This window comes from Dama dama, chromosome 13 (assembly GCF_033118175.1).
Source record: "Dama dama isolate Ldn47 chromosome 13, ASM3311817v1, whole genome shotgun sequence".
Classification (NCBI taxonomy): Eukaryota; Metazoa; Chordata; class Mammalia; order Artiodactyla; family Cervidae; genus Dama; species Dama dama.
In genome coordinates this window covers 4,854,279-4,877,757 of record NC_083693.1, presented here as the reverse complement: position 1 = coordinate 4,877,757, position 23,479 = coordinate 4,854,279, and positions in this window count along the sequence as shown.

Here is a 23,479-nt window from a genome sequence, read left to right as displayed (position 1 = left end):
TTCAGGCTCTTCATGTTTTTCAACACAACTTCATGCATCTACTATTTTTCGGACCGTTTCATGCTCCTCAGGTTTTTCACAACTTTTGAAGCTGTTCATATTTTTCACACCTTTTCAGGTTCTTCATGTTTTTCAACACCGCTTCAAGCCCCTCCTGTTTTTCAGACCGTTTCATGCTCATCTCATTTTTGAAACCATTTGAAGCTCTTCATATTTTCAACACTTTTTCAGGCTCTTCATGTTTTTCAACACCACTTCATGCTCCTATTTTTCAGACCGTTTCATGCTCCTCATTTTTTTGACACCTTTTGAAGCCCTTCATATTTTTCACACTTTTTGAAGCTCTTAATATTTTTCACATGTTTTCAGGCTCTTCACGTTTTATAAAACCGCTTCATGCTCCTCCTATTTTTCAGACCGTTTCATTCTCCTCATATTTTTGATACCTTTTGAAGCTCTTCATATATTTCACACCTTTTCAGGCTCATCATGTTTTTCAACACCGCTTCATGCTCCTCCTATTTTTAAGACCGTTTCATTCTTTTCATATTTTTGACTCCTTTTGAAGCTCTTCAAATATTTCACACTTTTTCAGGCTCTTCATTTTTTTCAACACCACTTCATGCTCCTATTTTTCAGACCGTTTCATGGTCATCTCATTTTGACAACTTTTGAAGCTCTTCATATTTTCACACCTTTTGAAGCTCTTCATGTTTTTCACCCCTTTTCAGGCTCTTCATGTTTTTGAACACCGCTTCATGCTTCTGCTATTTTTCAGACCGTTTCATGCTCCTCATAGTTTTGACACCTTTTGAAACTCTTCATATTTTTCACCCCTTTTCAGGCTCTTCATGACTTTCAACAACACTTCATGCTCCTCCTATTTTTCAGACTGATTCATGCTCCTCATGTATTTCACACCTTTTGAAGCTCTTCATATTTTTCACACCTTTTCACGCTCTTCATGTTTTTCAACACCGCTTCATGATCCTCCTATTTTTCAGACCGTTTCATGCTCCTCATAATTTTGACACCTTTTGAAGCTCTTCATATATTTCACACCTTTTCAAGCTCTTCATTTTTTTCAACACCGCTTCATGTTCCTCCTATTTTTCAGACCGTTTCATGCTCCTCATATTTTTGACACCTTTTGAAGGTCTTCATATTTTTTACACCTTTTGAAGCTCTTCATATATTTCACACCTTTTCAAGCTCTTCATGTTTATCAACACCACTTCATGTTCCTCCTATTTTTCGTAACCTTTCATGCTAATCTAATTTTAGACACCTTTTGAAGCTCTTCATATTTTTCACACCTTTTGAAGCTCTTCATATTTTTCACACCTTTTCAACTGTTCAGGTTTTGGACACCACTTGATTCTCCTCGTATATTTCAGACCGTTTCATCGTCCTCATATTTATGACAGCTTTTGAAGGTCTTCATATTTTTCAAACCTTTTGAAGCTCTTCATAAATTTCACACCTTTTCAGGCTCTCCATGTTTTTGATCACCGTTTCATGCTCCTCCTATGTTTCAGACAATTTCATGCTCCTCATATTTTTGACACCTTTTGAAGCTCTTCATATTTCTCACACCTTTTCAGTCACTTCATGTTTTTCAACACCGCTTCATGCTCCTCCTATTTTTCAGACCGTTTCATGCTTATCTCATTTTTGACTCCTTTTGAAGCTCTTCATATTTTTCACACCTTTTGAAGCTCTTCATATTTTTCACACCTTTTCTGGCTCTTCATATTTTTCGCACCTTTTCAGGGTCTTCATGTTTTTGAACACCTCTTCATGCTCCTCCTATTTTTCAGGCCGATTAATGCTCCTCATAATTTTGACACCTTTTGAAGCTCTTCATATTTTTCACACCTTTTGAAGCTCTTCATATTTTTCACAACTTTTGAAGCTGTTCATATTTTTCACACCTTTTCAGGTTCTTCATGTTTTTCAACACCGCTTCAAGCCCCTCCTGTTTTTCAGACCGTTTCATGCTCATCTCATTTTTGAAACCATTTGAAGCTCTTCATATTTTCAACACCTTTTCAGGCTCTTCATGTTTTTCAATACCACTTCATGCTCCTCCTATTTTTCAGACCGTTTCATGCTCCTCATTTTTTTGACACCTTTTGAAGCCCTTCATATTTTTCACACTTTTTGAAGCTCTTAATATTTTTCACATGTTTTCAGGCTCTTCACGTTTTATAACACCGCTTCATGCTCCTCCTATTTTTCAGACCGTTTCATTCTCCTCATATTTTTGATACCTTTTGAATCTCTTCATATTTTCACACCTTTTGAAGCTCTTCATATTTTTCACCCCTTTTCAGGCTCTTCATGTTTTTGAACACCGCTTCATGCTTCTGCTATTTTTCAGACCGTTTCATGCTCCTCATAGTTTTGACACCTTTTGAAGCTCTTCATATTTTTCACCCCTTTTCAGGCTCTTCATGACTTTCAACAACACTTCATGCTCCTCCTATTTTTCAGACTGATTCATTCTCCTCATGTATTTCACACCTTTTGAAGCTCTTCATATTTTTCACACCTTTTCACGCTCTTCATGTTTTTCAACACCGCTTCATGATCCTCCTATTTTTCAGACCGTTTCATGCTCCTCATAATTTTGACACCTTTTGAAGCTCTTCATATATTTCACACCTTTTCAAGCTCTTCATTTTTTTCAACACCGCTTCATGCTCCTCCTATTTTTCAGACCGTTTCATGGTCCTCATATTTTTGACACCTTTTGAAGGTCTTCATATTTTTTACACCTTTTGAAGCTCTTCATATATTTCACACCTTTTCAAGCTCTTCATGTTTATCAACACCACTTCATGTTCCTCCTATTTTTCGTAACCTTTCATGCTAATCTAATTTTAGACACCTTTTGAAGCTCTTCATATTTTTCACACCTTTTGATGCTCTTCATATTTTTCACACCTTTTCAACTGTTCAGGTTTTGGACACCACTTGATTCTCCTCGTATATTTCAGACCGTTTCATCGTCCTCATATTTATGACAGCTTTTGAAGGTCTTCATATTTTCAAACCTTTTGAAGCTCTTCATAAATTTCACACCTTTTCAGGCTCTCCATGTTTTTGATCACCGTTTCATGCTCCTCCTATGTTTCAGACAATTTCATGCTCCTCATATTTTTGACACCTTTTGAAGCTCTTCATATTTCTCACACCTTTTCAGTCACTTCATGTTTTTCAACACCGCTTCATGCTCCTCCTATTTTTCAGACCGTTTCATGCTTATCTCATTTTTGACTCCTTTTGAAGCTTTTCATATTTTTCACACCTTTTGAAGCTCTTCATAATTTTCACACCTTTTCTGGCTCTTCATATTTTTCGCACCTTTTCAGGGTCTTCATGTTTTTGAACACCTCTTCATGCTCCTCCTATTTTTCAGACCGATTAATGCTCCTCATAATTTTGACACCTTTTGAAGCTCTTCATATTTTTCACACCTTTTGAAGCTCTTCATATTTTTCACAACTTTTGAAGCTGTTCATATTTTTCACACCTTTTCAGGTTCTTCATGTTTTTCAACACCGCTTCAAGCCCCTCCTGTTTTTCAGACCATTTCATGCTCATCTCATTTTTGAAACCATTTGAAGCTCTTCATATTTTCAACACCTTTTCAGGCTCTTCATGTTTTTCAATACCACTTCATGCTCCTCCTATTTTTCAGACCGTTTCATGCTCCTCATTTTTTTGACACATTTTGAAGCCCTTCATATTTTTCACACTTTTTGAAGCTCTTAATATTTTTCACATGTTTTCAGGCTCTTCACGTTTTATAACACCGCTTCATGCTCCTCCTATTTTTCAGACCGTTTCATTCTCCTCATATTTTTGATACCTTTTGAAGCTCTTCATATTTTCACACCTTTTGAAGCTCTTCATATTTTTCACCCCTTTTCAGGCTCTTCATGTTTTTGAACACCGCTTCATGCTTCTGCTATTTTTCAGACCGTTTCATGCTCCTCATAGTTTTGACACCTTTTGAAGCTCTTCATATTTTTCACCCCTTTTCAGGCTCTTCATGACTTTCAACAACACTTCATGCTCCTCCTATTTTTCAGACTGATTCATTCTCCTCATGTATTTCACACCTTTTGAAGCTCTTCATATTTTTCACACCTTTTCACGCTCTTCATGTTTTTCAACACCGCTTCATGATCCTCCTATTTTTCAGACCGTTTCATGCTCCTCATAATTTTGACACCTTTTGAAGCTCTTCATATATTTCACACCTTTTCAAGCTCTTCATTTTTTTCAACACCGCTTCATGCTCCTCCTATTTTTCAGACCGTTTCATGGTCCTCATATTTTTGACACCTTTTGAAGGTCTTCATATTTTTTACACCTTTTGAAGCTCTTCATATATTTCACACCTTTTCAAGCTCTTCATGTTTATCAACACCACTTCATGTTCCTCCTATTTTTCATAACCTTTCATGCTAATCTAATTTTAGACACCTTTTGAAGCTCTTCATATTTTTCACACCTTTTGAAGCTCTTCATATTTTTCACACCTTTTCAACTGTTAAGGTTTTGGACACCACTTGATTCTCCTCGTATATTTCAGACCGTTTCATCGTCCTCATATTTATGACAGCTTTTGAAGGTCTTCATATTTTTCAAACCTTTTGAAGCTCTTCATAAATTTCACACCTTTTCAGGCTCTCCATGTTTTTGATCACCGTTTCATGCTCCTCCTATGTTTCAGACAATTTCATGCTCCTCATATTTTTGACACCTTTTGAAGCTCTTCATATTTCTCACACCTTTTCAGTCACTTCATGTTTTTCAACACCGCTTCATGCTCCTCCTATTTTTCAGACCGTTTCATGCTTATCTCATTTTTGACTCCTTTTGAAGCTCTTCATATTTTTCACACCTTTTGAAGCTCTTCATATTTTTCACACCTTTTCTGGCTCTTCATATTTTTCGCACCTTTTCAGGGTCTTCATGTTTTTGAACACCTCTTCATGCTCCTCCTCTTTTTCAGACCGATTAATGCTCCTCATAATTTTGACACCTTTTGAAGCTCTTCATATTTTTCACACCTTTTGAAACTCTTCATATTTTTCACACGTTATCAGGCTCTTCATGTTTTTCAACAACGTTTTTTGCTCCTCCTATTTTTCAGACCGTTTCATGCTCATCTCATTTTTAACACCTTTGGAAGCTCTTCATATTTTTCACATTATTGAAGCTTTTCATATTTTTCTCACATTTTCAGGCTCTTCATGTTTTTCAACACCGCTTCATGCTCCTCCTAATTTTCAGACCGTTTCATGCTCCTCATATTTTTCACACATTTTGAAGCTCTTCATATTTTTCCCCTCTTTTCATGCTCTTCATGTTTTTGAACACCGCTTAATGCTCCTCCTATTTTTCAGACCGTTTCCTGCTCCTCATATTTTTGACACCTTTTGAAGCTCTTCATATTTTTCACACCTTTTCAGGCTCTTCATGTTTTTCAACACCGCTTCATGCTCCTCCTATTTTTCACACCGTTTAATGCTCCTCATAATTTTGACACCTTTTGAAGCTCTTCATATTTTTCACCGCTTTTCAGGCTCTTCATGTTTTTGAACACCGCTTCATGCTTCTGCTATTTTTCAGAGCGTTTCATGCTCCTCATAGTTTTGACACCTTTTGAAGCTCTTCATATTTTTCACACCTTTTCAGGCTCTTCATGTTTTTGAACACCGCTTCATGCTTCTGCTATTTTTCAGACCGTTTCATGCTCCTCATAGTTTTGACACCTTTTGAAGCTCTTCATATTTTTCACCCCTTTTCAGGCTCTTCATGACTTTCAACAACACTTCATGCTCCTCCTATTTTTCAGACTGATTCATGCTCCTCATGTATTTCACACCTTTTGAAGCTCTTCATATTTTTCACACCTTTTCACGCTCTTCATGTTTTTCAACACCGCTTCATGATCCTCCTATTTTTCAGACCGTTTCATGCTCCTCATAATTTTGACACCTTTTGAAGCTCTTCATATATTTCACACCTTTTCAAGCTCTTCATTTTTTTCAACACCGCTTCATGCTCCTCCTATTTTTCAGACCGTTTCATGCTCCTCATATTTTTGACACCTTTTGAAGGTCTTCATATTTTTTACACCTTTTGAAGCTCTTCATATATTTCACACCTTTTCAAGCTCTTCATGTTTATCAACACCACTTCATGTTCCTCCTATTTTTCATAACCTTTCATGCTAATCTAATTTTAGACACCTTTTGAAGCTCTTCATATTTTTCACACCTTTTGAAGCTCTTCATATTTTTCACACCTTTTCAGGCTGTTCAGGTTTTGGACACCACTTGATTCTCCTCGTATATTTCAGACCGTTTCATCGTCCTCATATTTATGACAGCTTTTGAAGGTCTTCATATTTTTCAAACCTTTTGAAGCTCTTCATAAATTTCACACCTTTTCAGGCTCTCCATGTTTTTGATCACCGTTTCATGCTCCTCCTATGTTTCAGACAATTTCATGCTCCTCATATTTTTGACACCTTTTGAAGCTCTTCATATTTCTCACACCTTTTCAGTCACTTCATGTTTTTCAACACCGCTTCATGCTCCTCCTATTTTTCAGACCGTTTCATGCTTATCTCATTTTTGACTCCTTTTGAAGCTCTTCATATTTTTCACACATTTTGAAGCTCTTCTTATTTTTCACACCTTTTCTGGCTCTTCATATTTTTCACACCTTTTCAGGGTCTTCATGTTTCTGAACACCTCTTCATGCTCCTCCTCTTTTTCAGACCGATTAATGCTCCTCATAATTTTGACACCTTTTGAAGCTCTTCATATTTTTCACAACTTTTGAAACTCTTCATATTTTTCACACGTTATCAGGCTCTTCATGTTTTTCAACACCGCTTCATGCTCCTCCTAATTTTCAGACCGTTTCATGCTCCTCATATTTTTCACACATTTTGAAGCTCTTCATATTTTTCCCCTCTTTTCAGGCTCTTCATGTTTTTGAACACCGCTTAATGCTCCTCCTATTTTTCAGACCGTTTCATGCTCCTCATATTTTTGACATCTTTTGAAGGTCTTCATATTTTTCACAGCTTTTCAGGCTCTTCATGTTTTTCAACACCGCTTCATGCTCCGCCTATTTTTCACACCGTTTAATGCTCCTCATAATTTTGACACCTTTTGAAGCTCTTCATATTTTTCACCGCTTTTCAGGCTCTTCATGTTTTTGAACACCGCTTCATGCTTCTGCTATTTTTCAGAGCGTTTCATGCTCCTCATAGTTTTGACACCTTTTGAAGCTCTTCATATTTTTCACACCTTTTCAGGCTCTTCATGTTTTGCAACACCACTTCATGCTCCTCCTTTTTTACAGACCTTTTCATGCTCCTCATATGTTTGACACCTTTTGAAGCTCTTCATATTTCTCAAACCTTTTCAGGCTCTTCATGTTTTTCAACACCGCTTCATGCTCCTCCTATTTTTCAGACCATTTCATACTCATCTCATTTTTGACATCTTTTGAAGCTCTTCATATTTTTCACACCTTTTGAAACTCTTCATATTTTCACACCTTTTTTGGCTCTTCATATTTTTCGCACCTTTTCAGGGTCTTTATGTTTTTGAACACCTCTTCATGCTCCTCCTATTTTTCAGACCGATTAATGCTCCTCATAATTTTGACACCTTTTGAAGCTCTTCATATTTTTCACACCTTTTCAGTCTCTCCATGATTTTCAACACCGCTTCAAGATCCTCCTATGTTTCAGACCGTTTCATGCTCCTCATATTTTTGAAACCTTTTGAAGCTCTTCATATTTTTCACACCTTTTCAGGCTCTTCATGTTTTTCAATACCGCTTCATGCTCCTCCTATTTTTCAGACCGTTTCATGCTCATCTTATTTTTGACACCTTATGAAGCTCTTCATATATTTCACACCTTTTCAGGCTCTTCCTTTCTTTGAACACCACTTCACGCTCCTCCTATTTTTCAGACCGTTTCATGCTCTTCTTATTTTTGACACCTTTTGAAGCTCTTCATATTTTTCACACCTTTTGACGTTCTGCATATTTTTCACACATTTTCAGACTCTCCATGTTTTTCAATACCGTTTCATGCTCCTCCTATTTTTCAGACCGATTCATGCTCCTCATATGTTTGACACCTTTTGAAGCTCTTCTTATATTTCACACCTTTTCAGGCATTTCATGTTTTCAACAAAAATTAATGCTCCTCCTATTTTTCAGACCGTTACATGCTCATCTCATTTTTGACACCTTTTGAAGCTCTTCATATTTTTCCCACCTTTTCAGGCTCTTCATGTTTTTGAACAGCGCTTCATGCTCCTCCTATTTTTCAGACCGTTTCATGCTCCTCATATTTTTGACACCATTTTTAGCTCTTCATATTTTTCGCAGCTTTTCAGGCTCTTCATGTTTTTGAACACCACTTCATGCTCCTCATATTTTATACTCCGTTTCAAGCTCCTCATGTATTTCACACCTTTTGAAGCTCTTCATATTTTTCACACCTTTTCAGGCTCTTCATGTTTTTCAACACAACTTCATGCATCTCCTATTTTTCGGACCATTTCATGCTCCTCAGGTTTTTCACAACTTTTGAAGCTGTTCATATTTTTCACATCTTTTCAGGTTCTTCATGTTTTTCAACACCTCGTCAAGCTCCTCCTGTTTTTCAGACCGTTTCATGCTCATCTCATTTTTGAAACCATTTGAAGCTCTTCATATTTTCAACACCTTTTCAGGCTCTTCATGTTTTTCAACAGCACTTCATGCTCCTCCTATTTTTCAGACCGTTTCATGCTCCTCATATTTTTGACACCTTTTGAAGCCCTTCATATTTTTCACACCTTTTGAAGCTCTTAATATTTTTCACATGTTTTCAGGCTCTTCACGTTTTATAACACCACTTCATGCTCCTGCTATTTTTCAGACCGTTTCATTCTGCTCATATTTTTGATACCTTTTGAAGCTCTTCATATATTTCACACCTTTTCAGGCTCTTCATGTTTTTCAACACCGCTTCATGCTCCTCATATTTTTAAGACCGTTTCATTCTTTTCATATTTTTGACTCCTTTTGAAGCTCTTCAAATATTTCACACCTTTTCAGGCTCTTCATTTTTTTCAACACCACTTCATGCTCCTCCTTTTTTGCAGACCGTTTCATGCTCCTCATATTTTTGACATTTTTTGACGCTCTTCATATTTCTCACACCTTTTCAGGCTCTTCATTTTTTTCAACACCACTTCATGCTCCTCCTATTTTTCAGACCGTTTCATACTCCTCATATTTTTGACACCTTTTGAAACTCTTCATATATTTCACACCTATTCAGGGTCTTCATTTTTTTCAACACCACTTCATGCTCCTCCTATTTTTCAGACCGTTTCATGCTCATCTCATTTTTGACACCTTTTGAAGCTCTTCATATTTTTCACACCTTTTCAGGCTCTTCATATTTTTCACACGTTTTCAGGCTCTTCATGGTTTTCAACACCGCTTCATGCTCCTCCTATTTTTCAGACCGTTTCATCCACCTCATATTTTTCACACCTTTTGAAGCTCTTCATATTTTTCACACCTTTTCAGGCTCTTCAAGTTTTTCAACACCGCTTCATGTTCCTCCTATTTTTCAGACCGTTTCATGCTCCTCCTATATTTGACACCTTTTGAAGCTCTTCATATATTTCACACCTTTTCAGGCTCTTCTTGTTTTTAAACACCACTGCATGCTCTTCGTATTTTTCAAACCGATTCATGCCCCTCATAATTTTGACACCTTTTGAAGCTCTTCATATTTTTCACACCTTTTGAAGCTCTTCATATTTTTCACACGTTTTCAGGCTCTTCATTTTTTTCAACACCGTTTAATGCTGCTTCTATTTTTAGACCGTTTCATGCTCTTCATATTTTTCACACCTTTTGAAGCACTAAATATATTTCACACGTTTTCTGGCTCTTCATGTTTTTGAACACCGCTTCATGCTCCTACTATTTTTCAGACCGTTTTATGCTCCTCATGTATTTCACACCTTTTGAAGCTCCTCCTATTTTTCACGCCTTTTCAGGCTCTTCATGTTTTTGAACACGGCTTCATGCTCCTCCTATATTTCAGACCGTTTCATGCTCATCTCATTTTTGACACCTTTTGAAGCTTTTCATATTTTTCACACCTTTTCAGGCTCTTCATGTTTTTCAACACCGCTTCATGCTCCTCGTATTTTTCAGACCGTTTCATGCTCCTCATATTTTTCACACCTTTTGAAGCTCTTCATATTTTTCACACCTTTTCAGGCTCTTCATGTTTTTCAACACTACTTCATACTCCTCTTATTTTTCAGACCGTTTCATGCTCCTCATATTTTTCACACCTTTTGAAGCTCTTCATATTTCTCACACCGTTTCAGGCTCTTCATGTTTTGAACACCATTTCATGCTCCTCCTATTTTGCAGACCGTTTCATTCTCCTCATATTTTTGACACCTTTTGAAGCTCTTCATATATTTCCCAACTTTTCAGGCTTTTCATTTTTTTCAACACCACTTCATGCTCCTCCTATTTTTCAGACCGTTTCATGCTCATCTCATTTTGACACCTTTTGAAGCTCTTAATATTTTTCACGCCTTTTCAGGCTCTTCATGATTTTCAACACCGCTTCATGCTCCTCGTATTTTTCAGAGCGTTTCATGCTCCTCATATTTTTCAAACCTTTTGAAGCTCTTCATATTTCTCACACCGTTTCAGGCTCTTCATGTTTTTCAACACCGCTTCATGCTCCTCCTATTTTTCAGACCGTTTCATGCTCATCTCATTTTTGACACCTTTTGAAGCTCTTCATATTTTCCACACCTTTTGAAGCTTTTCATATTTTTCATATTTTTGAAGCTCTTCATATTTTCACACGTTTTCAGACTCTTCATGATTTTCAACAACGCTTCATGGTCCTGCAATTTTTCAGACCGTTTCATGCTCCTCATATTTTTGACACGTTTTGAGGCTTTTCATACTTTTCACACCTTTTCAGGCTCTTCATGTTTTTGAACACCGCTTCATGCTCCTCCTATTTTTCAGATCGTTTCATTCTCCTCATATTTTTGACACCTTTTGAAGCACTTCATGTTTTTCACACCTTTTCAGACTCTTCATGTTTTTGAACACTGCTTCATGCTCCTTCTAATTTTCAGACCGTTTCATGCTCCTCATATTTTTGACACCTTTTGAAGCTCTTCATATTTTTCACACCTTTTCAGGCTCTTCATGTTTTTCAACACCGCTTCATGCTCCTCCTATTTTTCAGACCGTTTCATGCTCATCTCATTTTTGACACCTTTTGAAGCTCTTCATATTTTTCACACCTTTTCAGGCTCTTCATATTTTTCACACGTTTTCAGGCTCTTCATGGTTTTCAACACCGCTTCATGCTCCTCCTATTTTTCAGACCGTTTCCTGCTCCTCATATTTTTGACACGTTTTGAAGCCCTTATTATTTTTCACACCTTTTAAGGCTCTTCGTGTTTTTCAACACTGTTTCATGCTCCTCCTATTTTTCACACCGGTTCATGCTCCTCATAATTTTCAAATATTTTGAAGCTCTTCATATTTTTCACACCTTTTCAGGCTCTTCAAGGTTCTGAACATCGTTTCATGCTCCTCCTATTTCTCAGACCGTTTCATGCTTCTCATATTTTCGACTCTTTTTGAAGCTCTTCATATTTTTCACACCTTTTCAGGCTCTTCATGTTTTTGAACACCGCTTCATGCTCTTCCTATTTTTTATAAGTTTCATGCTCCTGATATTTTAGACACCTTTTGAAGCTCTTTGTATTTTTCACACCTTTTAAGGCTCTTCATGTTTTTCAACACTGCTTCAAGTTCCTCCTATATTTCAGAACGTTTCATGCTCTTCATATATATGACTCCTTTTGAAACTCTTCATATTTTTCACACCTTTTCATGCTCTTCATATTTTTTAACACCGTTTCATGATCCTCCTATTTTTCAGACCGTTTCATGCTCCTCATATTTTTGATGCCTTTTGAAGCCCATCATATTTTTCACTCCTTTTCCTGTTCTTCATGTTTTTCAACACCGTTTCATGCTCCTCCTATTTTTCAGGCCGTTTCATACACCTCATATTTTTGACACCTTTTCAAGCTCTTCATGTTTCTCAAAACCGTTACATGCTCCTCCTATATTTCAGACCGTTTCATTCTCCTCCTATTTTTCAGACCGTTTCATACTCCTCATATTTTTAAGACCATTTCATGCTCCTCATATTTTTGTGAGCTTTTGAAGCTCTTCATATTTTTCACACCTTTCCATGCTCTTCATGTTTTTCAACACCGTTTCATGCTCCTCCTAATTTTCAGTCCGTTTCATGCATCTCATATTTTCAGACCAGTTAATTTTCCTCGTATTTATGACAGCTTTTGAAGCTCTTCATATTTTTCACACATTTTCAGGATCTTCATTTTTTTCAACACCGTTTCTTGCTCCTCCTAATTTTCAGACATTTTCATGCTCCTCATATTTTTGACACCTTTTAAGCTCTTCATGTTTTTCAACACCGATTCATTTTCCTCCTATTTTTCAGACAGTTTCGTGATCCTCATATTTTTCAGACGGTTTCATGCTCCTCACATAATTGAAATCTTTTGAATCTCTTCATATTTTTTCAAACATTTTAAGGCCCTTCATATTTTTCAACACCGTTTCTTGCTCCTCCTATTTTACAGACCGTTTCATGCTCCTCATATTTTTCAGACCGTTTCATGCTCCTCATATTTTTGACACCTTTTGAAGCTCTTCATATTTTTCACCCCTTTTCAGGCTCTTCATGTTTTTCAACACCGCTTCATTCTCCTCCGATTTTTCAGACAGTTTCATGCTCCTCATATTTTGACACCTTGTGAAGCTCTTCATATTTTTCACCCTTTTTCAGGCTCTTCATGTTTTTCAACACCGATTCATGCTCCTCCTATTTTTCAGACAGTTTCATGCTACTCATATTTTTGACACCATTGAAGCTCTTCATATTTTTCACACCTTTTCAGGCTCTTCATGTTTTTCAACACCGCTTCGTGCTCCTCCTATTTTTCACACCTTTTGAAGCTCTTCATATATTTCACACCTTTTCAAGCACTTCATGTTTTTGAACACCGCTTCATGCTCCTCATATTTTTCACACCTTTTGAAGCTCTTCATATTTTTCACGCCTTTTCAGTCTCTTCATGTTTTTCAACAACTTTCATGGTCCTCCTATTTTTCAGACAGTTTCATGCTCCTCAATATTTGAAACCTTTTGAAGCTCTTCATATTTTTCACACCTTTTGAAGCTCTTCATATTGTTCACACCTTTTCAGTCTCTTCATGTTTTTGAACTCCTAATCAAGCTCCTAATATTTTTTATACCTTTTGAAGCTCCTCATATTTTGACACCTTGTGAAGCTCTTCATATTTTTCACCCTTTTTCAGGCTCTTCATGTTTTTCAACACCGATTCATGCTCCTCCTATTTTTCAGACAGTTTCATGCTACTCATATTTTTGACACCATTGAAGCTCTTCATATTTTTCACACCTTTTCCGGCTCTTCATGTTTTTCAACACCACTTCATGCTCCACCTATTTTTCAGCCGTTTCATGCTCCTCAAATTTTTCACACCTTTTGAGCCTCTTCATATTTTTCAGCCCTTTTCATGCTCGTCATGTTGTTAACCCCACTTCATGCTCCTCCTATTTTTCAGACCGTTTCATGTTCCTGATATTTTTGACACATTTTCAAGCTCGTCGAATTTTTCACACCTTTTGAGGCTCTTCATGTTTTTGAACACGCCTTCATGCTCCTTCTATTTTTCAGACCTTTTCATGCTCCTCATTTTTTTGGCACCTTTTGAAGCTCTTCATATTTCTCACACCTTTTCAGGCTCTTCATGTTTTTCAACAGCGCTTCATGCTCCTCCTATTTTTCAGAACGTTTCATGCTCCTCATATTTTTGACACCTTTTGAAGCTCTTCATATTTTTCACACCTTTTATTCCCTTCATATTTTTCAACACCACTTCACGCTCATCCTATTTTTCAGAAAGTTTCATGCTGCTAATATTTTTGACACCTTTTGAAGCTCTTCATATTTTCACAACTTTTGAAGCTCTTCATATTTTCACACCTTTTGAAGCTCTTCATATTTTTCACACCTTTTTAAGCTCTTCATTATTTCACACCTTTTCATGCTCTTCATGTTTTGAACACCGCTTCATGCTTTTCCTATTTTTGAGACCGTTTCTTGCTCTTCATATTTTTGACACCTTTTGAAACTCTTCATATTTTTCACACCATTTCAGGCTCTTCATATTTTTGAACACCGTTTCATGTTCCTCCTATTTTTCAGACCGTTTCATGCTCCTCATATTTTTGACACCTTTTAAGCTCTTCATATTTCTCACACCTTTTCATGCTCTTCATGTTTTTCATCACCGTTTCATGCTCCTCCTATTTTTCAGACCGTTTCATGCTCCTCATATTTTTGACACCTTTTGAAGCTCTTCATATATTTCACACCTTTTCAGGCTCTTCATGTTTTTGAACACCGTTTCATGCTCCTGCTATATTTCAGACCGTATCATGCTCCTCATATTTTTCACACCTTTTGAAGCTCTTCACATTTTTCACACCTTTTCAGGCTCTTCATGTTTTTCAACAACGCTTCATAGTCCTCCTATATTTCAAACCGTTTCATGCTCCTCATATTTGTGACATCTTTTGAAGCTGTTCATATTTTTCACACCTTTTCAGGCTCTTCATGCTTTTCAACACCACTTCATCCTCCTCCTATTTTTGAGCCCGTTTCATGCTCTTCATATTTTTCACACCTTTTTTAGCTCTGCATATTTTTCACACCTTTTCATGCTCTTCATGGTTTTGCACACCGTTTCATGCTACTCCTATTTTTTACAGCTGTTGAAGCTCTTCATATTTTTCACACCTTTTCTGGCTCTTCATGTTTTTCAACACCACTTCAAGCTCCTGCTATTTGTCAGACTGTGTCATGCTCCCCATATTTTTGACACCTTTTGAAGCTCTTCATATGTTTCACACTTTTTGAGGATCTTCATCTTTTTGAACACCGTTTCATGCTATTCCTTTTTTTAACACCTTTTAAGGCTCTTCATATTTTTCACACCTTTTCATGCTCTTCCTGTATTTCAACACCATCTCAGGATCCTCCTATTTTTAGACTGTTTCATGCTCCTCATATATTTGACATCTTTTGAAGCTCTTCATATTTTCACACCTTTTCAGGCTTTCATATTTTTGAACACCGCTTCATGCCTCTCCTATTTTTCAGACTGTTTCATTCTCCTCATATTTTTGACAAGTTTTCAAGCTCTTCATATTTTTCACACCTTTTGAAGCTCTTCATTTTTTTCACACCTTTTCAGGCTCTTCATGTTTTTCAAAACCGCATCATGCCCCTCCGATTTTTCAAACCGTTTCATGCTCTTAATATTTTGATACCTTTTGAAGCTCTTCATATTTTTCACACCTTTTCAGGCTCTTCATGTTTTTGAACACCTCTTCATGCTCCTCCTATTTGCAGACCGTTTCATGCTCCTCATATTTTTGACACCTTTTGAAGCTCTTCATATTTTTCACACCATTTCAGGCTCTTCATGATTTCAACACCGTTTCATGCTCCTCCTATTTTTCAGACTGTTTCATGCTACTCATATTTTTCATACCTTTTGAAGCTCTTCATATTTTTCACGCCTTTTCAGGCTCTTCATGTTTTTCAACTCCGCTTCATACTCCTCCTATTTTTCAGACCGTTTCATGCTGCTCATATTTTTGACACCTTTTGAAGCTCTTCATATTTTTCAAACCTTTTCAGGCTCTTCATGTTTTTCAACACCACTTCATGCTCCTCCTATATTTCAGACCGTTTCATGCTACTCATACTTTTCACACCGTTTGAAGCTCTTCATATTTTATACACCTTTTGGAGGTCTTCATATTTCTCACACCTTTTCAGGCTCTTCAGGTTTTTCAACACCGTTTCATGCTCTTCCTATATTTCAGACCGTTTCATGCTCCTCATATTTTTCAAACCTTTTGAAGCTCTTCATATTTTTCACACCTTTTCAGGCTCTTCATGTTTTTCAACACCACTTCATGCTCCTCCTATTTTTCAGACTGTTTCATGCTCCTCATATTTTTGACACCTTTTGAAGCTCTTCATATTTTTCACACCTTTTCAGGCTCTTCGTGTTTTTGAACACCGCTTCATTCTCCTCCTATTTTTCAGACCGTTTCATGCTCCTCATATTTTTGACGCCTTTTGAAGCTCTTTATATTTTTCACACCTTTTTAGCCTCTTCATGTTTTCAACACAACTTCATGCTCCTCCTATTTTTCAGACCGTGTCATGCTCCTCATATTTTTGACACCTTTTGAAGCTCTTAATGTATTTCACACCTTTTCAGGCTCTTCATGTTTTTCAACACTATTTCATGGTCCTCCTATTTTTCAGGCTGTTTCATGCTCCTCATATTTTTGACACGTTTTGAAGCTCTTCATATTTTTCACACCTTTTCAGGCTCTTCATGTTGTTGAACGCGGTTTCATGCTCCTCTTATTTTTCAGACCGTTTCTTGCTCCTCACATTTTTGACCCCTTTTGAAGCTCTTCATATTATTCATTCCTTTCAGGCTCTTCATATTTTCAACCCCACTTCATGCTCCTCCTATTTTTCAGACCGTTTCTTTCTCCTCACATTTTTGACACCTTTTGAAGCTCTTCATATTTTTCACACCTTTTGCAGCACTTCATATTTCTCACAGATTTTCAAGCTCTTCATGTTTTTTAACACCAGTTCATGCTCCTCCTATTTTTCAGACCGTTTTATGCTCCTCATATTTTTGACAACTTTTGAAGCTCTTCATATTTTTCACACCTTTTCAGGCTCTTAATGTTTTCAACACCACTTCATTCTCCACCTATTTTTCAGCCGTTTCATGCTCCTCAAATTTTTCACACCTTTTGAGCCTCTTCATATTTTTCAGCCCTTTTCATGCTCGTCATGTTGTTAACCCCACTTCATGCTCCTCCTATTTTTCAGACCGTTTCATGTTCCTGATATTTTTGACACATTTTCAAGCTCGTCGAATTTTTCACACCTTTTGAGGCTCTTCATGTTTTTGAACACGCCTTCATGCTCCTTCTATTTTTCAGACCTTTTCATGCTCCTCATTTTTTTGGCACCTTTTGAAGCTCTTCATATTTCTCACACCTTTTCAGGCTCTTCATGTTTTTCAACAGCGCTTCATGCTCCTCCTATTTTTCAGAACGTTTCATGCTCCTCATATTTTTGACACCTTTTGAAGCTCTTCATATTTTTCACACCTTTTATTCTCTTCATATTTTTCAACACCACTTCACGCTCATCCTATTTTTCAGAAAGTTTCATGTTGCTAATATTTTTGACACCTTTTGAAGCTCTTCATATTTTCACAACTTTTGAAGCTCTTCATATTTTCACACCTGTTGAAGCTCTTCATATTATTCACACCTTTTTAAGCTCTTCATTATTTCACACCTTTTCATGCTCTTCATGTTTTGAACACCGCTTCATGCTTTTCCTATTTTTGAGACCGTTTCTTGCTCTTCATATTTTTGACACCTTTTGAAACTCTTCATATTTTTCACACCATTTCAGGCTCTTCATATTTTTGAACACCGTTTCATGTTCCTCCTATTTTTCAGACCGTTTCATGCTCCTCATATTTTTGACACGTTTTCAAGCTCTTCATATTTTTCACACCTTTTGAACCTCTTCATATTTTTCACACCTCTTCAGGCTCGTCATGTTTTTAAACACGGCTTCATGCTCCTCCTATTTTTCAGACCGTTTCATGCTCCTCATATTTTTGACACCTTTTGAAGCTCTTCATATATTTCACACCTTTTCAGGCTCTTCATGTTTTTCACACCTTTTCAGGCTCTTCATGTTTTTCAACACCGCTTAATGCTCCTCCTATTTTTCAGACCATTTCATGCTCCTCGTATTTTTGACAACTTTTGAAGCTCTTCATATATTTCCCACCTTTTCAGGCTCTCATGTTTTTCAAATCCGCTTCATGCACCTCCTGTATTTCAGACCGTTTCATGCTCCTCATATTTTTCACACCTTTTGAAACTCTTCATATTTGTCACACCTTTTCAGGCTCTTCATTTTTTTGAACACCGCTTAATCCTCCTCCTATTTTTCAGACCGTTTCTTGCTCCCATATTTTTCACACGTTTTCAAGCTTTTCATATTTTTCACACCTTTTCAGGCTCTTCAGGCTTTTCAACACCGCTTCATGCTCCTCCTATTTTTCAGTCCGTTTCATGCTCCTCTTATTTTTGACACTTTTTAAAGCTCTTCATATATTTCACACATTTTCACCCTCTTCATGTTTTTAACACCGTTTTATGCTGCTCCTATTTTTCAGAACAGTATCATGCTCCTCATATTTTTCACAATGTTTGAAGCTCTTGATATTTTTCACACCTTTTCAAGCTCTTCATATTTTTCACACCTCTTCAGGCTCTTCATGTTTTTGAACACCGCTTCATACTCCACCTATTTTTCAGACCGTTTCATGCTCCTCATATTTTTCACAACTTTTCAGGCTCTTCATGTTTTTCAACACCACTTCATGCTCTTCCTATATTTCAGACCGTTTCATGCTCCTCATATTTTTCACACCTTTTGAATCTCTTCATATTTTTCACACCTTTTCAGGCTCTTCATGTTTTTCAACACCGCTTCATGCTCCTCCTATTTTTCAGACTGTTTCATGCTCCTCATATTTTTGACACCTTTTGAAGCTCTTCATATTTTTCACAACTTTTCAGGCTCTTCGTGTTTTTGAACACCGCTTCATTCTCCTCCTATTTTTCAGACCGTTTCATGCTCCTCATATTTTTGACGCCTTTTGAAGCTCTTTATATTTTTCACACCTTTTTAGCCTCTTCATTTTTTCAACACCACTTCATGCTCCTCCTATTTTTCAGACCGTGTCATGCTCCTCATATTTTTGACACCTTTTCAAGCTCTTAATGTATTTCACACCTTTTCAGGCTCTTCATGTTTTTCAACACCATTTCATGCTCCTCCTATTTTTCAGGCTGTTTCATGCTCCTCATATTTTTGACACGTTTTGAAGCTCTTCATATTTTTCACACCTTTTCAGGCTCTTCATGTTGTTGAACGCCGTTTCATGCTCCTCTTATTTTTCAGACCGTTTCTTGCTCCTCACATTTTTGACACCTTTTGAAGCTCTTCATATTATTCACTCCTTTCAGGCTCTTCACATTTTCAACCCCACTTCATGCTCCTCCTATTTTTCAGACCTTTTCTTTCTCCTCACATTTTTGACACCTTTTGAAGCTCTTCATATTTTTCACACCTTTTGCAGCACTTCATATTTCTCACAGCTTTTGAGTCTTTTCATGTTTTTCAACACTACTTCTTGTTCCTCCTATTTACAGACCGTTTCATGCTCCTCATATTTTTTGCCACCTTTTGAAGCTCTTCATATTTTTCACTCCTATTCAGGCTCTTCATGTTTTTGAGCACCGTTTCATGCTACTCCTATTTTTGACACCTTTTGAAAGTCTTCATATTTTTCACACCTTTTCTGGCTCTTCATATTTTTCAACACCGCTTCATGCTCCTCCTATTTTTCAGACTGTTTCATGCTACTCATATTTTTGACACCTTTTGAAGCTCTTCATATTTTTCACAACTTTACAGGCTCTTCATGTTTTTCAACACCGTTTCATGCTCCTCCCATTTTTCAGACTCTTTCATCCTCCTCATATTTTTGACAGCTTTTGAAGCTCTTCATATATTTCACACCTTTTCAGGCTCTTCATGTTTTTGAACACCGCTTCATGGTCCTCCTATTTTTCAGACCGTTTCATGCTCCTCATATTTTTGACACCTTTTGAAGCTCTTCATATTTCCACACCTTTTCAGTCTCTTCATGTTTTTCAAAACCACTTCCTGCTCCACCTATATTTCAGACCTTTTCTTGCTCCTCAAATTTTTGACAACTTTTGAAGATCTTCATATTTTTCACACCTTTTCAGGCTCTTCATATTTTTCAACACTACTCATGCTCCTCCTTTTTTTCAGACCGTTTCCTGCTCCACATATATTTGACACCTTTTGAAGCTCTTCTTATTTTTCACAACTTTTCAGGCTCTTCATGTTTTTCAACACCACTTCATGCACCTCCTATATTTCAGACCGTTTCATGCTACTCATACTTTTCACACCGTTTGAAGCTCTTCATATTTTATACACCTTTTGGAGGTCTTCATATTTCTCACATTTTCAGGCTCTTCAGGTTTTTCAACACCGTTTCATGCTCTTCCAATATTTCAGACCGTTTCATGCTCCTCATATTTTTGACACCTTTTAAGCTCTTCATATTTCTCACACCTTTTCATGCTCTTCATGTTTTTCATCACCGATTCATGCTCCTCATATTTTTCAGACCGTTTCATGCTCCTCATATTTTTGACAACTTTTGAAGCTCTTCATATTTTTCACAACTTTTCAGGCTCTTCATGTTTTTCAACACCACTTCATGCTCCTCCTATATTTCAGACCGTTTCATGCTACTCATACTTTTCACACCGTTTGTAGCTCTTCATATTTTATACACCTTTTGGAGGTCTTCATATTTCTCACACCTTTTCAGGCTCTTCAGGTTTTTCAACACCCTTTCATGCTCTTCCTATATTTCAGACCGTTTCATGCTCCTCATATTTTCAAACCTTTTGCAGCTCTTCATATTTTTCACACCTTTTCAGGCTCTTCATGTTTTTCAACAACGCTTCATGCTCCTCCTATTTTTCAGACTGTTTCATGCTCCTCATATTTTTGACACCTTTTGAAGCTCTTCATATTTTTCACAACTTTTCAGGCTCTTCGTGTTTTTCAACACCACTTCATGCTCCTCCTATTTTTCAGACCGTTTCATGCTCCTCATATTTTTGACGCCTTTTGAAGCTCTTTATATTTTTCACACCTTTTTAGCCTCTTCATGTTTTCAACACAACTTCATGCTCCTCCTATTTTTCAGACCGTGTCATGCTCCTCATATTTTTGACACCTTTTGAAGCTCTTAATGTATTTCACACCTTTTCAGGCTCTTCATGTTTTTCAACACTATTTCATGGTCCTCCTATTTTTCAGGCTGTTTCATGCTCCTCATATTTTTGACACGTTTTGAAGCTCTTCATATTTTTCACACCTTTTCAGCCTCTTCATGTTGTTGAACGCGGTTTCATGCTCCTCTTATTTTTCAGACCGTTTCTTGCTCCTCACATTTTTGACCCCTTTTGAAGCTCTTCATATTATTCATTCCTTTCAGGCTCTTCATATTTTCAACCCCACTTCATGCTCCTCCTATTTTTCAGACCGTTTCTTTCTCCTCACATTTTTGACACCTTTTGAAGCTCTTCATATTTTTCACACCTTTTGCAGCACTTCATATTTCTCACAGATTTTCAAGCACATCATCTGTTTTAACACCAGTTCATGCTCCTCCTATTTTTCAGACCGTTTTATGCTCCTCATATTTTTGACAACTTTTGAAGCTCTTCATATTTTTCACACCTTTTCAGGCTCTTAATGTTTTCAACACCACTTCATGCTCCACCTATTTTTCAGCCGTTTCATGCTCCTCAAATTTTTCACACCTTTTGAACCTCTTCATATTTTTCACCTCTTTTCATGCTCGTCATGTTGTTAACCCCACTTCATGCTCCTCCTATTTTTCAGACCGTTTCATGTTCCTGATATTTTTGACACATTTTCAAGCTCGTCGAATTTTTCACACCTTTTGAGGCTCTTCATGTTTTTGAACACGCCTTCATGCTCCTTCTATTTTTCAGACCTTTTCATGATCCTCATTTTTTTGGCACCTTTTGAAGCTCTTCATATTTCTCACACCTTTTCAGGCTCTTCATGTTTTTCAACAGCGCTTCATGCTCCTCCTATTTTTCAGAACGTTTCATGCTCCTCATATTTTTGACACCTTTTGAAGCTCTTCATATTTTTCACACCTTTTATTCTCTTCATATTTTTCAACACCACTTCACGCTCATCCTATTTTTCAGAAAGTTTCATGCTGCTAATATTTTTGACACCTTTTGAAGCTCTTCATATTTTCACACCTTTTGAAGCTCTTCATATTTTCACACCTTTTGAAGCTCTTCATATTATTCACACCTTTTTAAGCTCTTCATTATTTCACACCTTTTCATGCTCTTCATGTTTTGAACACCGCTTCATGCTTTTCCTATTTTTGAGACCGTTTCTTGCTCTTCATATTTTTGACACCTTTTGAAACTCTTCATATTTTTCACACCATTTCAGGCTCTTCATATTTTTGAACACCGTTTCATGTTCCTCCTATTTTTCAGACCGTTTCATGCTCCTCATATTTTTGACACCTTTTAAGCTCTTCATATTTCTCACACCTTTTCATGCTCTTCATGTTTTTCATCACCGTTTCATGCTCCTCCTATTTTTCAGACCGTTTCATGCTCCTCATATTTTTGACACCTTTTGAAGCTCTTCATATATTTCACACCTTTTCAGGCTCTTCATGTTTTTGAACACCGTTTCATGCTCCTGCTATATTTCAGACCGTATCATGCTCCTCATATTTTTCACACCTTTTGAAGCTCTTCACATTTTTCACACCTTTTCAGGCTCTTCATGTTTTTCAACAACGCTTCATGGTCCTCCTATATTTCAAACCGTTTCATGCTCCTCATATTTGTGACATCTTTTGAAGCTGTTCATATTTTTCACACCTTTTCAGGCTCTTCATGCTTTTCAACACCACTTCATCCTCCTCCTATTTTTGAGCCCGTTTCATGCTCTTCATATTTTTCACACCTTTTTTAGCTCTGCATATTTTTCACACCTTTTCATGCTCTTCATGGTTTTGCACACCGTTTCATGCTACTCCTATTTTTTACAGCTGTTGAAGCTCTTCATATTTTTCACACCTTTTCTGGCTCTTCATGTTTTTCAACACCGCTTCAAGCTCCTGCTATTTGTCAGACTGTGTCATGCTCCCCATATTTTTGACACCTTTTGAAGCTCTTCATATGTTTCACACTTTTTGAGGATCTTCATCTTTTTGAACACCGTTTCATGCTATTCCTTTTTTTAACACCTTTTAAGGCTCTTCATATTTTTCACACCTTTTCATGCTCTTCCTGTATTTCAACACCATCTCAGGATCCTCCTATTTTTAGACTGTTTCATGCTCCTCATATATTTGACATCTTTTGAAGCTCTTCATATTTTCACACCTTTTCAGGCTTTCATATTTTTGAACACCGCTTCATGCCTCTCCTATT